This window comes from Schistocerca nitens, chromosome 5 (genome assembly GCF_023898315.1).
Source record: "Schistocerca nitens isolate TAMUIC-IGC-003100 chromosome 5, iqSchNite1.1, whole genome shotgun sequence".
NCBI classification, from domain to species: Eukaryota; Metazoa; Arthropoda; class Insecta; order Orthoptera; family Acrididae; genus Schistocerca; species Schistocerca nitens.
In genome coordinates, this window is record NC_064618.1 from 222,019,172 (window position 1) to 222,031,757 (window position 12,586).

Below are 12,586 nucleotides of genomic sequence, written 5' to 3' on the forward strand. Positions count from 1 at the left end.
CAGTGGCACCCCATACCATCACGCCGGGTGATACGCCAGTATGGTGATGACGAATACACGCGTCCAATGTACGTTCACCGCAATGTCGCCAAACACGGATGCGACCATCATGATGCTGTAAACAGAACTTGGATTCATCCGAAAAAATGACGTTTTGCCATTTATACGCCCAAGTTCGTCGTTGCGTACGCCATCGCAGGCGCTCCTGTCGGTGATGCAGCGTCAAGGGTAACCGCAGGCGTGGTCTCCGAGCTGATAGTCCATGCTGCTGCAAAACTCGTCGAACTGTTCGTGCAGATGGTTGTTGTCGTGCAAACGTCCCCAGCTGTTGACTCAGTGATCTAGACGTGGCTGCACGATCCGTTACAGCCATGCAGATAAGATGCCTGTCGTCTCGACTTCTACTGATACGAGGCCGTTGGGATCCAGCACGGCGTTCCGTATTACCCTACTGAACCCACCGATTCCATATTCTGCCAACAGTCATTGGATCTCGACCAAAGCGAGCAGCAATGTCGCGATACGATAAACCGCAATCGCGATAGGCTATAATCCGACCTTTATCAAAGTCGGAAACGTGATGGTACGCATTTCTCCTCCTTACACGAGGCATCACAACAACGTTTCATCAGGCAACGCCGTTCAACTGCTGTTTGTGCATGAGTAATCGGTTGGAAACTTTCCTCATGTCAGCACGTTGTAGGTGTCGCCAGAGGCGCCAACATTGTGTAAATGCCCTGAATAGCTAATCATTTGCATATCACAGCATCTTCGCGTCTGTAGCACGTCATCTTCGTGGTGTAGCAATTTTAATGGCCAGTAGTGTAGTTACAATTATCCTTAACTCCATTCCCTCTATTCTTCAAATCTAGTTTTATATTCTTCTGTAGAGACCACTGTTATATCTGCCACCGAAGTTTAAATACTTCCTGCAAGGGTGACATTTGTCTCGCAACCATCTGATTCTATTCTGTACTTTGCAATGCGTAAATGTTCTAATAACAAAGCACACATGACTGAAAGTCTCTCGACATCTTCTACAGCTTTTACTATCTTTGGTGCTGCAAAGCACCAAAACCATTGACGTTACCTATCTGTAGCTTTAAACTTACATCACTAAAGCTTAGCTCGAGTGAATTCTTGTTTCGGAGATCTGCATATAAGAAACGTGCGTACAATAAAAATTTCTGAGCTCTACTCTCCACTATTTCGGAGAACAATTTTTTTGTTCTTACAAAGGAAAGAATCCATTCCTCAGATTCTCACCAAAACGGCTTTGGATGATTACCGCTGAAAACTCACACAGTCTACGTGGTGCAATTAATACCATTATTTTGGAGACAGTACTGCTCGATTAATAAAATATTCTCGGGTTTCAAGTTGCGCCATATGGTTAACTGCCCACTAACTTTCGACAGGAATCTCCTCTGCCCCTGCTGCGCGTGAAGAAGGCCAATATATTAGGATTGCTAGCCTTTTTACTAAGGTGTCGTGCTGACACGACGATCCCGCGATTTGCCATAATTAACAATCACACCGACGCTGCAGTAACCAGAAGAAGAGTTCACCATGCCAGTTTCACCCTACTGCTGGAGAAGATGCAAAGGATACACTTTACCAGAAAACAGCTGGATACAAACTGCCGCGAGCTACTGACTCGGTCACTTTCGACATTAGACTGGGACTGAATCGACGCAGCAACGGTGGCACAAAAAAATGGCTCTGAGCACTATGGGACTTAACATCTGAGGTCATCAGTCCCCTAGAACTTAGAACTACTTAAACCTAACTAACCTAAGGACATCACACACATCCATGCCCGAGGCAGGATTCGAACCTGCGACCGTAGCGGTAGCGCGGTTCCGCACTGTAGCGCCTAGAACCGCGAGACCACCGCGGCCGGCCAACGGTGGCACAACTCACATCATCAATGGTGTGTGATCGGCAGAGAAGCAGAAAGGAAATTCAATCGGCTTTCACAACCACAACATGTGGCAGAACTAATAACTGTAGAAGTTACCGTGGTCAACATGACAGCAAGAAATTTCGACGCATCTGCCAATTCAGCACTTAAGAAGGGACTTAAGAAGGGTTTCTCAGTTAAATTGCGGAAGAAAGTTGTGGAGCAACGAGCCGCATTCTTTTAAAATCTTAACCGCCAGCAGCAAACATGACCTGAGCTCAGCGTAATGGCCTCTGTGATCTCAACAACTATCCTTTAATATTTATCCTGCCAGATTACAGGAGCAATGCTGCTCTCCTAATGGAATGAGCCGCCTACGACGGCGAAAATGCGACGGACGTTGGAGGAAGATATGTACGAAAAACTGCCTCGCGACCAAATATCCAGAACAGTGAGAAGAACTTCAGTGCTTCTCAAATGGTCATCACAGAAAAAAATGTGTTATTGAGAACCTCATCCCTCAGGCACCCAGACCAACCACGTTCAACAGTCTACCATAGGTACATATGAAGAATATACCTTCAAACCCTATAGTGAGCACCATCGGATAGCAAAGCATTTGGTCAGCCTCCTCTAGACGCACATTGGACACTGTGTCCATCAGATAAAGCATCCGGCGGACTTCATCGACAGTATTAAACGTCTACGCCTTACTTTTGATGTAGTATTTTTTGTGACGGCCTTCGTAGCGACAACACTTCGCTGTAGAAACGGCCTACGAAGTCACCGCCACACTTTTAATAGCGGGCCGACCGGTCCGCTGGAACAGTGAACAGAAAGATGAAAACCCAAACACTCGGATTAAATGAAAGTCGGTACTTATCTTTATTAACGACGATACAGAACACAGTGGTGAACATGGTCTACAGAAATCTGTCTAGTTCGAGTCGGTGCGGCTAGGTCAGCGTCGGCTGACAACAAACAACAACTCTGCTGCGATGAACACACAACTGACTAGCAGGTACACAATTCGGTGGCGAGTCTACAACTCAGCGGCGAATCCAGAACTGTCCTAGCGCTCGCGACTCCAGCGCTTAAGAAGCCAGAAGCCAGCGGTGGCGCGCGCAGACTTGCGGCGATTTCCTGTATCGCTGGCGCTGCTTATGCGGACGGCGTCCGGACTTTGATGCTGCCAACCCTTTTGGCAGCGGGCTCGGTTGGCATTACTGGCTAGGATATAACAGTATTCACGTGTGTGCCGATCACAAACTTGCTCTCCCAGCTCTTTGACAGCACCATCGTGGATTTATTTAAACATAGCCGGATAACATCGTATTTTTTACATGGTGGAGAATATTTCAACCAGACGGACGGCGTCACGATAGGAAGCCCATTAGCTCCATTGGTAGGCGACCTCTTTTTTGGAGCATTTCGAGGACATCGCCTTGGACACGGTGCCTGCAAAGCCTAGTTGTTTTTATCGCTGCGTCGACGATATCTTCGTGATATGGCCTTATGGACATGAAAAGCTGGAAGAGTTCCTGGAACACATCAACAATAACCACGACTTCACAAAGTTCACGATGGAAGTAGAGAAGGACGGTTCCTTGCTCTTCCTGAACATCCTTGTCCGCCGTAAACCTAATGGTGTCTCATTCATAGCGTTTCCTGAGGACCATGGCACGTTCAGCTGAAACCGTCTCAGACGCCGAAAATCTAAAGTTACAACAGCAATAGCAACAACTACAGAAAGCAGGAGAAGACACGAAGAATATTGCGTCTTTATCGTTTTGTGGTCCAATAACAGACGATTAGCTGACTCCCGAAGAGACATAAAATCGAAATCTTCAGGCCCCTCGCAAATATCCGGCAACTAATGAATCCTGTGAAAGATGATATAGGCCTCAGATCACCTATAATATACAAAATACCGTGTGGACGTAGGGAGTTTTATGTCGGTCAAACTGTCCACGCTATTCAACAGCACGGCTTACAACATGAAATGCGTTCCTGCCTACCGCGAAAAATCAGCTGTAGCGGAACATGCACTGGAAAACGGACAGCCGGCCGGAGTGGCCGAGCGGTTGTGGGCGCTTCAGTCTGGAACCGCGTGACCGCTACGGTCGCAAGTTCGAATCCTGCCTCGGGCATGGATGTGTGTGATGTCCTTAGGTTAGTTAGGTTTAAGTACACTACTGGCCATAAAAATTGCTACACCACGAAGATGACGTGCTACAGACGCGAAATTTAACCGACAGGAAGAAGATGTGTGATATGCAAATGATTAGCTTTTCAGAGCATTCACACAAGGTTGGCACCGGTGGCGACACTTACAACGTGCTGACATGAGGAAAGTTTCCAACCGATATCTCATACACAAACACCAGCTGACCGGCGTTGCCGGGTGAAACGTTGTTGTGATGCCTCGTGTAAGGAGGATAAATACGTACCATCACGTTTCCGACTTTGATAAAGGTCGGATTGTAACCTATCGTGATTCCGGTTTATCGTATCGCGACATTGCTGCTCGTGTTGGTCGAGATCCAATGACTGTTAGCAGAATATGGAATGGGTGGGTTCAGGAGGGTAATACGGAATGCCGTGCTGGATCCCAACGGCCTCGTATCACTAGCAGTCGAGATGACAGGCATCTTATCCGCATAGCTGTAACGGATAGTGCAGCCACGTCAACAGATGGGGACGTTTGCAAGACAACAACCATCTGCACGAACAGTTCGACGACGTTTGCAGCAGCATGGACTATCAGCTCGGAGACCATGGCTGCGGTTACCCTTGAAGCTGCATCACAGACAGGAGCGCTTGCGATGGTGTACTCAACGACGAACCTGGGTGCACGAATGGCAAAACGTCATTTTTTCGAATGAATCCAAGTTCTGTTTACAGCATCATGATGGTCGCATCCGTGTTTGGCGACATCGCGGTGAACGCACATCGTCTATTCCTCATCGCCATACTGGCGTATCACCCGGCTTGATGATATGGGGTGCCATTGGTTACACGTCTCGGTCACCTGTTGTTCGCATTGACGGCACTTTGGACAGTGGACGTTACATTTCATATGTGTTACGACCCGTGGCTCTACCCTTCATTCGATCCCTGCGAAACCCTATATTTCAGCAGGATAATGCACGACCGCATGTTGCAGATTCTCTACGGGCCTTTCTGGATACAGAAAATGTTCGACTGCTGCCCTGGCCAGCACATTCTCCAGATCTCTCACCAGTTTAAAACGTCCGGTCAATGGCGGCCGAGCATCTGCTGGCTTGTCACAATGAACTGTGGTATCGTGTTGAAGCTGCATGGCTGTACACACCAACCAAGCTCTGTTTGACTCAATGCCGAGGCGTATCAAGGCCGTTATTACGGCCAGAGGTGGTTGTTCGGGGTACTGATTTGTCAGGATATATGCACCCAAATTGCGCGAGAAAGGTAATGACACGTCAGTTCTAGTATAACATATTTGTCCAATGAATACGCGTTTATCATCTGCATTTCTTCTTGGTGTAGCAATTGTAATGACAAGTAGTGTAGTTCTAAGTTCTAGGGGACTGATGACCTCAGATGTTAAGTCCCATATTGCTCAGAGCCATCTGATAATGGACACCGAATTGCATTCGACGAAACTTCTACTATTAAACAGACCAACGGCTTCTGGGATAGCGTAGTAAATGAAACAAGAGAGATCAAAATACCGGGTAACACTCTCAATAAAGACGGTGCATTGCAAGTGAGTATCGTCTAGGATCCTGTGAATGGGGAATTGAAGTGTGCACGGCGGTCGCTCCGTTAGAACATTACCATATGTCAGGGACGGGCAAATAGCGGCCTGCGTGGCACAAGCGGTCCCTAAGGGTTTTCGTGTGACTCGCCAAAACAGCCAGAAAAATCCGCCTTGAACAAGATTTCCTTCAAGTGCGCGACCAAGCATTTCCACGAAGTCTGGCGACGTCAATACGTATGCACACTACGCAGTGTAGTTACTAATGGCACAAACAAGTTGACACTTAGCGCGGTGGCTGATGGGAGCGACATAATGACGTTTTCCATTTACTTGTTGATATGCAGTCAGATCACACTGTGGAAGACGTGCTTAATGCTTTGACATTAGTAGACTTTTTCAAACCCTTTCCTGCAGCAAAGTTTCAAACTACGAAGAAATTTGCTGGAAAAATGTTCTCCAGTCTTCGGTCTACACATATGTATCATGAAAGTTTTTCTTATTTGAAGAACAACAAGAACAAGTTTAGGTCCCTAGATGCTCTTTGACAGACATTAACTTGCTGCCTGTAATCAGAATGTCAACAAGCAATCTCTCCGTTCATTAAAAAAAGAATATAGAAACAGGTGATGAGATACACTTGTCTCCTTAAACACATTCTAAAATTAAATATGCTTGCAGCCATACATTATATGAAATTAGCATTATAATGAAATTGATTATAACTGCCACTATTTCATTTAATTTATATTTATTAATCTTTGTGGTACAATCTATACTTTTCTTGAAATGCAGCCATTTTAAAAGGAGCGGCCCTCCACTAACCTCTGCTTCCATAATGCTGCCCCAAGCCAGAATAATTGCCACCCCTGCCATATAAGACACAGGTTTGAGCACCCGTGACGTTGTAAGTATGCTGTTGAGGTTTTTATGTTGGTAACGCCACGTAGCGCTCTGTATGAAAATCACTGACTGTGCTGCGTGCAGTCTGTGACTGGTTTGCATTGTTGGAATATTTGCTACTGTAGCTTTGGGCAGTTGGATGTAAACAGCGCGCAGCGTTGCGCAGTTGGAGGTGAGCCGCCAGCAGTGGTGGATGTGGGGAGAGAGATGGCAGAATTTTGAGAGCGGGCGATATGGACGTGTGTCCATCAGAAAGAGTAAATTTGTAATACTGGATATCATGAACTGATATATATATATGACTTTTGAACATTATTAAGGTAAATACATTGTTTGTTCTCTATCAAAATCTTTAATTTGCTGACTATGCCTATCAGTAGTTAGTGCCTTCCGTAGTTAGAATCTTTTATCTTTTATTTATCTGGCAGTACTGGCGCTCGCTGTATTGCAGAAGTTCGAGTAACGAAGATTTTTGTGGGGTAAGTGATTCATGAAAGGTATAGGTTATTGTTAGGGTCATTCTTTTGTAGGGATTATTGAAAGTCAGATTGCGTTGCGCTAAAATTATTGTCTGTCAGTTTATTGATGATCAGAATAAGTAAAGAGAGAAATGTCGAGCACGTTCAGTTGTGCTCAGCTGTTTGAAAATCAAATAATGTAAGAGGTTTACCAGCACAGTAATTTATAATTTTCAAAAGGGGACGTTTCAACGTCACTGGCGGCGGCGCAGCTATAAATGTGAGAGCGGCATCCACAAGATAGTCAGACAGTTGGAAATGGCAGACGACATCTCTGCCGAACGCTCGTGGGCAGTGAACCACTTGATGCCGCTTGAAACCCGAGAATATTTTATTAATGGATACCGCCGCGAGAGCATGCATTCGCACAGTCTTGCTCGAGTTTCAGCTAGATATTTCTGCTCATCGCAAAACGGCCCATAAAATTTTATGTAATGTTGTGAGCCGCCGTACACTAGGAAACAGTTACCCACCGGTGACAAACAGCTTCATTAGCTTTCCGCACTAATTGTAATATTATCAGTATTTTGCAAAATGTTGCTGTTCGCTGACATCGGAAGGCGTCTAATACTCGCATGCCACCTGACGTATTTCACAGCGATAAATTTCGTAATTGTCTAACAGCGAATCACCGACTAAATTCTTAGCAGCCTTCAATGTCTTTTAGACTATTTTACACGCAATAATTTATGAAGTAACGAATTGTGGTTCCAGCATTCGAATGTTTTCCCTAGAGTTTCTGACAGAAACTGTTATCATTTGAAACTAAAATAAAGTCAGAAACAAAAGCGTTCTTGTCACCTAATTTAAGAGGCATCATCTGTTGTCATACTTGTCGGCCACCTAGAACTGGTATAAGACGAGAGATATTTGTTTGTAGCTGTACTCTAGACAGTGGGTCCAGGTCCCAGGTGCTAGCGTGGCCGCCTTGGCCGAAGCAACCGCTGTTGGTCCCCCAAGGTGCAAAGGTGAGTGGCAGGAGGACAGAAATGGGTAAACCCAGAGTAGCGAATCTGCGGTTGCTCGCATGGATATGGAGCAAGAGACGAACCAGAAATGGCGCAATTTGAGAAAGTCTGAAACATGGCTACTTACAGCTCCTAGAAATTCAGCAATAAAGGACAGTTATGAAATACAGCAAATCTTAATAGATCTGTGATCTCAGAAAAATGAGGCACATCCAACGAGAAAAATAATATCTTCAATATCTTAAAAACTACTGAAGTTACTTAAAAATTTATAGTGACTGAATATCTTCACAATAAACTTTAAAATTAACAACTTCAAAACACTTCGTGGGATTTCAGCATACAGTGTCTCGGATGATAGCTTGGCGCTATAGCTATAAACCCTGAAAGTTAAACAACTATCTATGTTATTTACTGACTTATTACATATTTATAACTTTTTCATTATAAAGGTGGAAGGTACTCGTCGCCACGCATCATACAGTGGCTTACAGCGTATATATATATATATATATATATATATATATATATATATATATATATATGTGTGTGTGTGTGTGTGTGTGTGTGTGTGTGTGTGTGTGTGTGTGTGTGTGTGTGTGCGTGCGTGCGTGTATGTAGAAATGTTTGTCAGAACACTGTATCCTACACGATACGGCAGCAACTGAATGCAGCATGAATACCTCACATCTTGACACTCATGTGTTGTTAAGGTATATGTTACTATTTTTTCCGTTAATTTTATTTAAGATGATTACAATCGGTATTAAAAACCATGGTCAATCGCATGGGTTATCTGACACCACCATCGAAAAGAATGCCAAAAGACACTTCTATCAAGCACACATCAGTGTGTTCATGCAATATTTAATAACATTTTGCTGTCGTTTAACGTGAGCACTCATGTGCACGAAATCTGGCTATTTTGTTTATGAACAAAGTGTTATTTATATTTATTGAAAACGGTCTGAGTGTGGCAGAGTGATTATAACATTTCTGTTACTTAAATACTGTTAAAACACATTATTTTAGCATGGAAAGTGGTCAACTTGAATCAAATCATGTCTGTAGGACTTAGGAACGATATATGTTTGGTGGGGGTGGCCCTCAGCCAACGGACAAGGCGGCTTTAGTGGAACACTACTGGAGTTAACTGGAGACACACTTTTTGAATGGTGCACACAGGGGAGCGAGTCGGAACAATTCAAGTCGAGATCTGGAAGAAGGCAGACTTGCTGGAGGTAACGTGTGAGATAATCGTGTGACAGATCATGGGAGGTGAAGGGCCGTCAGAATACTTCCATTTGCATTTGGACGTGAGATTAAACGGAATATGACTTCCTAATCGCTATCTCTTGTGTGTTAACGAGTAAATTGTCATGCTGAACTCTGAATTACTTTATCTGGCGAATATTCATGTACTGTGTTAAGGAAATGGACTTCATTTTTCGCGCGTCTTGGATGACAATTTCTCGTGGGGATTATGCTACCATTCTTGATAAGCACTTAGTAAATACTAACATTGCAGCTGTTGAGCACATCTGCTTTCATTAACAACGGCAACGTCATGACTGCCTCTGTGGTGCCCTTACGTTTTCTAACGCCAAACTGATTTTTATCTATAACAGACAATTTTGTTTTCCATTCAAGTGTATATTATTCTTGTCAGCAACTTGGATCCATGATGAGATAGTTATCGCATTTCTCATCCCTACCTACATATGGAATTATGCAGGTGATATTTTTCCGAATTCTGATGGTACATTGCTAGTCTGATTCTATTACACCACAAACTTAAATTGTCGTCTTGTTGTCACTTTCCCCAATAATTTTAGAAATTCCGCTAGAAACCTTCCATCTTATTTGGTCGCAAGTCTTCCAGAAGTTCGTTAACCTCTCTGAGGTCAGACTGACACGTGGAGAGAGTATACAGAAAGCCTGTACGAGAGGGTGCAACTATCTGATGACGTGTAGCAGAAGAAATGGAAATCGACATGGAAGATACACCCTTATATAGAGAGAATATCTTCCATATCGATTTCCATTTCTTTTGCTGTCACGTCATCATATAAATGCTCCATCTCGTACAGGCTTTGAGTACTATTTCCACATATCTGTCTGACCTCTGCGTTTCACAGTGGAATTTCTTTTGTTCTCTTGATTTTGGCGCTTTTGATTTTAATTTCACTTAATGTCCTTACGATAATTATTTCTTTTTCGATTTCTTTGAACTTTTCCTAGTCATTTTATTTTGGTATCCCTAAATTTCCAACTTATTTCTCCTAATTGACTTATATCGTTGTACTCCTTTATTTTCCTATGCGTTTTTGTACTTCCTTCTTTCATCGATCAGTTTTATTTCTTCTGTTACCCAATCTTTCTTTGCGGCTACCTGTCTTGTTTCTACACTCCTGGAAACTGAAATAAGAACACCGTGAATTCATTGTCCCAGGAAGGGGAAACTTTATTGACACATTCCTGGGGTCAGATACATCACATGATCACACTGACAGAACCACAGGCACATAGACACAGGCAACAGAGCATGCACAATGTCGGCACTAGTACAGTGTATATCCACCTTTCGCAGCAATGCAGGCTGCTATTCTCCCATGGAGACGATCGTAGAGATGCTGGATGTAGTCCTGTGGAACGGCTTGCCATGCCATTTTCACATGGCGCCTCAGTTGGACCAGCGTTCGTGCTGGACGTGCAGACCGCGTGAGACGACGCTTCATCCAGTCCCAAACATGCTCAATGGGGGACAGATCCGGAGATCTTGCTGGCCAGGGTAGTTGACTTACACCTTCTAGAGCACGTTGGGTGGCACGGGATACATGCGAACGTGCATTGTCCTGTTGGAACAGCAAGTTCCCTTGCCGGTCTAGGAATGGTAGAACGATGGGTTCGATGACGGTTTGGATGTACCGTGCACTATTCAGTGTCCCCTCGACGATCACCAGTGGTGTACGGCCAGTGTAGGAGATCGCTCCCCACACCATGATGCCGGGTGTTGGCCCTGTGTGCCTCGGTCGTATGCAGTCCTGATTGTGGCGCTCACCTGCACGGCGCCAAACACACATACGACCATCATTGGCACCAAGGCAGAAGCGACTCTCATCGCTGAAGACGACACGTCTCCATTCGTCCCTCCATTCACGCCTGTCGCGACACCACTGGAGGCGGGCTGCACGATGTTGGGGCGTGAGCGGAAAACGGCCTAACGGTGTGCGGGACCGTAGCCCACATTCATGGAGACGGTTGCGAATGGTTCTCGCCGATACCCCAGGAGCAACAGTGTCCCTAATTTGCTGGGAAGTGGCGGTGCGGTCCCCTACGGCACTGCGTAGGATCCTACGGTCTTGGCGTGCATCCGTGCGTCGCTGCGGTCCGGTCCCAGGTCGACGAGCACGTGCACCTTCCGCCGACCACTGGCGACAACATCGATGTACTGTGGAGACCTCACGCCCCACGTGTTGAGCAATTCGGCGGTACGTCCACCCGGCCTCCCGCATGCCCACTATACGCCCTCGTTCAAAGTCCGTCAACTGCACATACGGTTCACGTCCACGCTGTCGCGGCATGCTACCAGTGTTAAAGACTGCGATGGAGCTCCGTATGCCACGGCAAACTGGCTGACACTGACGGCGGCGGTGCACAAATGCTGCGCAGCTAGCGCCATTCGACGGCCAACACCGCGGTTCCTGGTGTGTCCGGTGTGCCGTGCGTGTGATCATTGCTTGTACAGTCGTCTCGCAGTGTCCGGAGCAAGTATGGTGGGTCTGACACACCGGTGTCAATGTGTTCTTTTTTCCATTTCCAGGAGTGTATGTGTGTCGAGCTTCTGTGATTGGCGTTTTAGTCCTCTTCAACAGAAGTGTCTATCGTGGTAACTCTAAGAGCTGTAGCTACAGCTTCTCATCACAGTGTCCAGCTTCTTCCAACATTGATTCTCTTAAATTTATGTCTCTTTTCATGATTACTTAATTAGGATTTGACTCTTTTTACCCGCTCCTGGGTACGCCATAAAATCCATCTGATTTCAGAACCCCTGTCTGACCACAATGTAATCCATCAATAATCTTCTCGTATCTCTGGACCATTTAGAAGTATACCTCCTCCTCTTGTGATTTCTGAACAGTGCATTCGGTTTTAGTAGGTGACCTTTATCGGAGAAATGTCTGCTCACTCATTCCTACTATCGAGCTCAAATACTCCCTCAATCCTGTCATCTATTTTTTTGCCCACTACAACGTTTCAGCCACTTTTCTCTCGCTTCAGATACATAGTTACACGTCCAGTATCCTCATACACTTTGTCTGTTTCTTCTTCTGTTTCTGAGAGTTACAACTCGTAAAGGATCAAGTAGAAAGAATGGATACCGATTTTCGCCAGAGCATATACCCTGAAGAGAAACTCTTCGTCAGTTTTAGGAATGTATGATGAAATAGGTCAGATATCTTTCTGTAGCATCAGGAACTAAATACTAAAGGAACGAGTACTATATTTTGTACTTATAGATTTAATTTTTAATTAGTTTCAGTGAGTAGGCAAT

At 45.0% G+C, this 12,586-nt stretch overlaps 1 protein-coding gene across 1 annotated transcript in view; it reads right to left on the minus strand.

Annotated features, from left to right (window-relative positions):
- LOC126260350 (peptidoglycan recognition protein-like) overlaps positions 1 to 12,586 on the minus strand; it is a 99,826-nt gene that overhangs the window by 4,677 nt on the left and 82,563 nt on the right. The window lies entirely within an intron of this gene.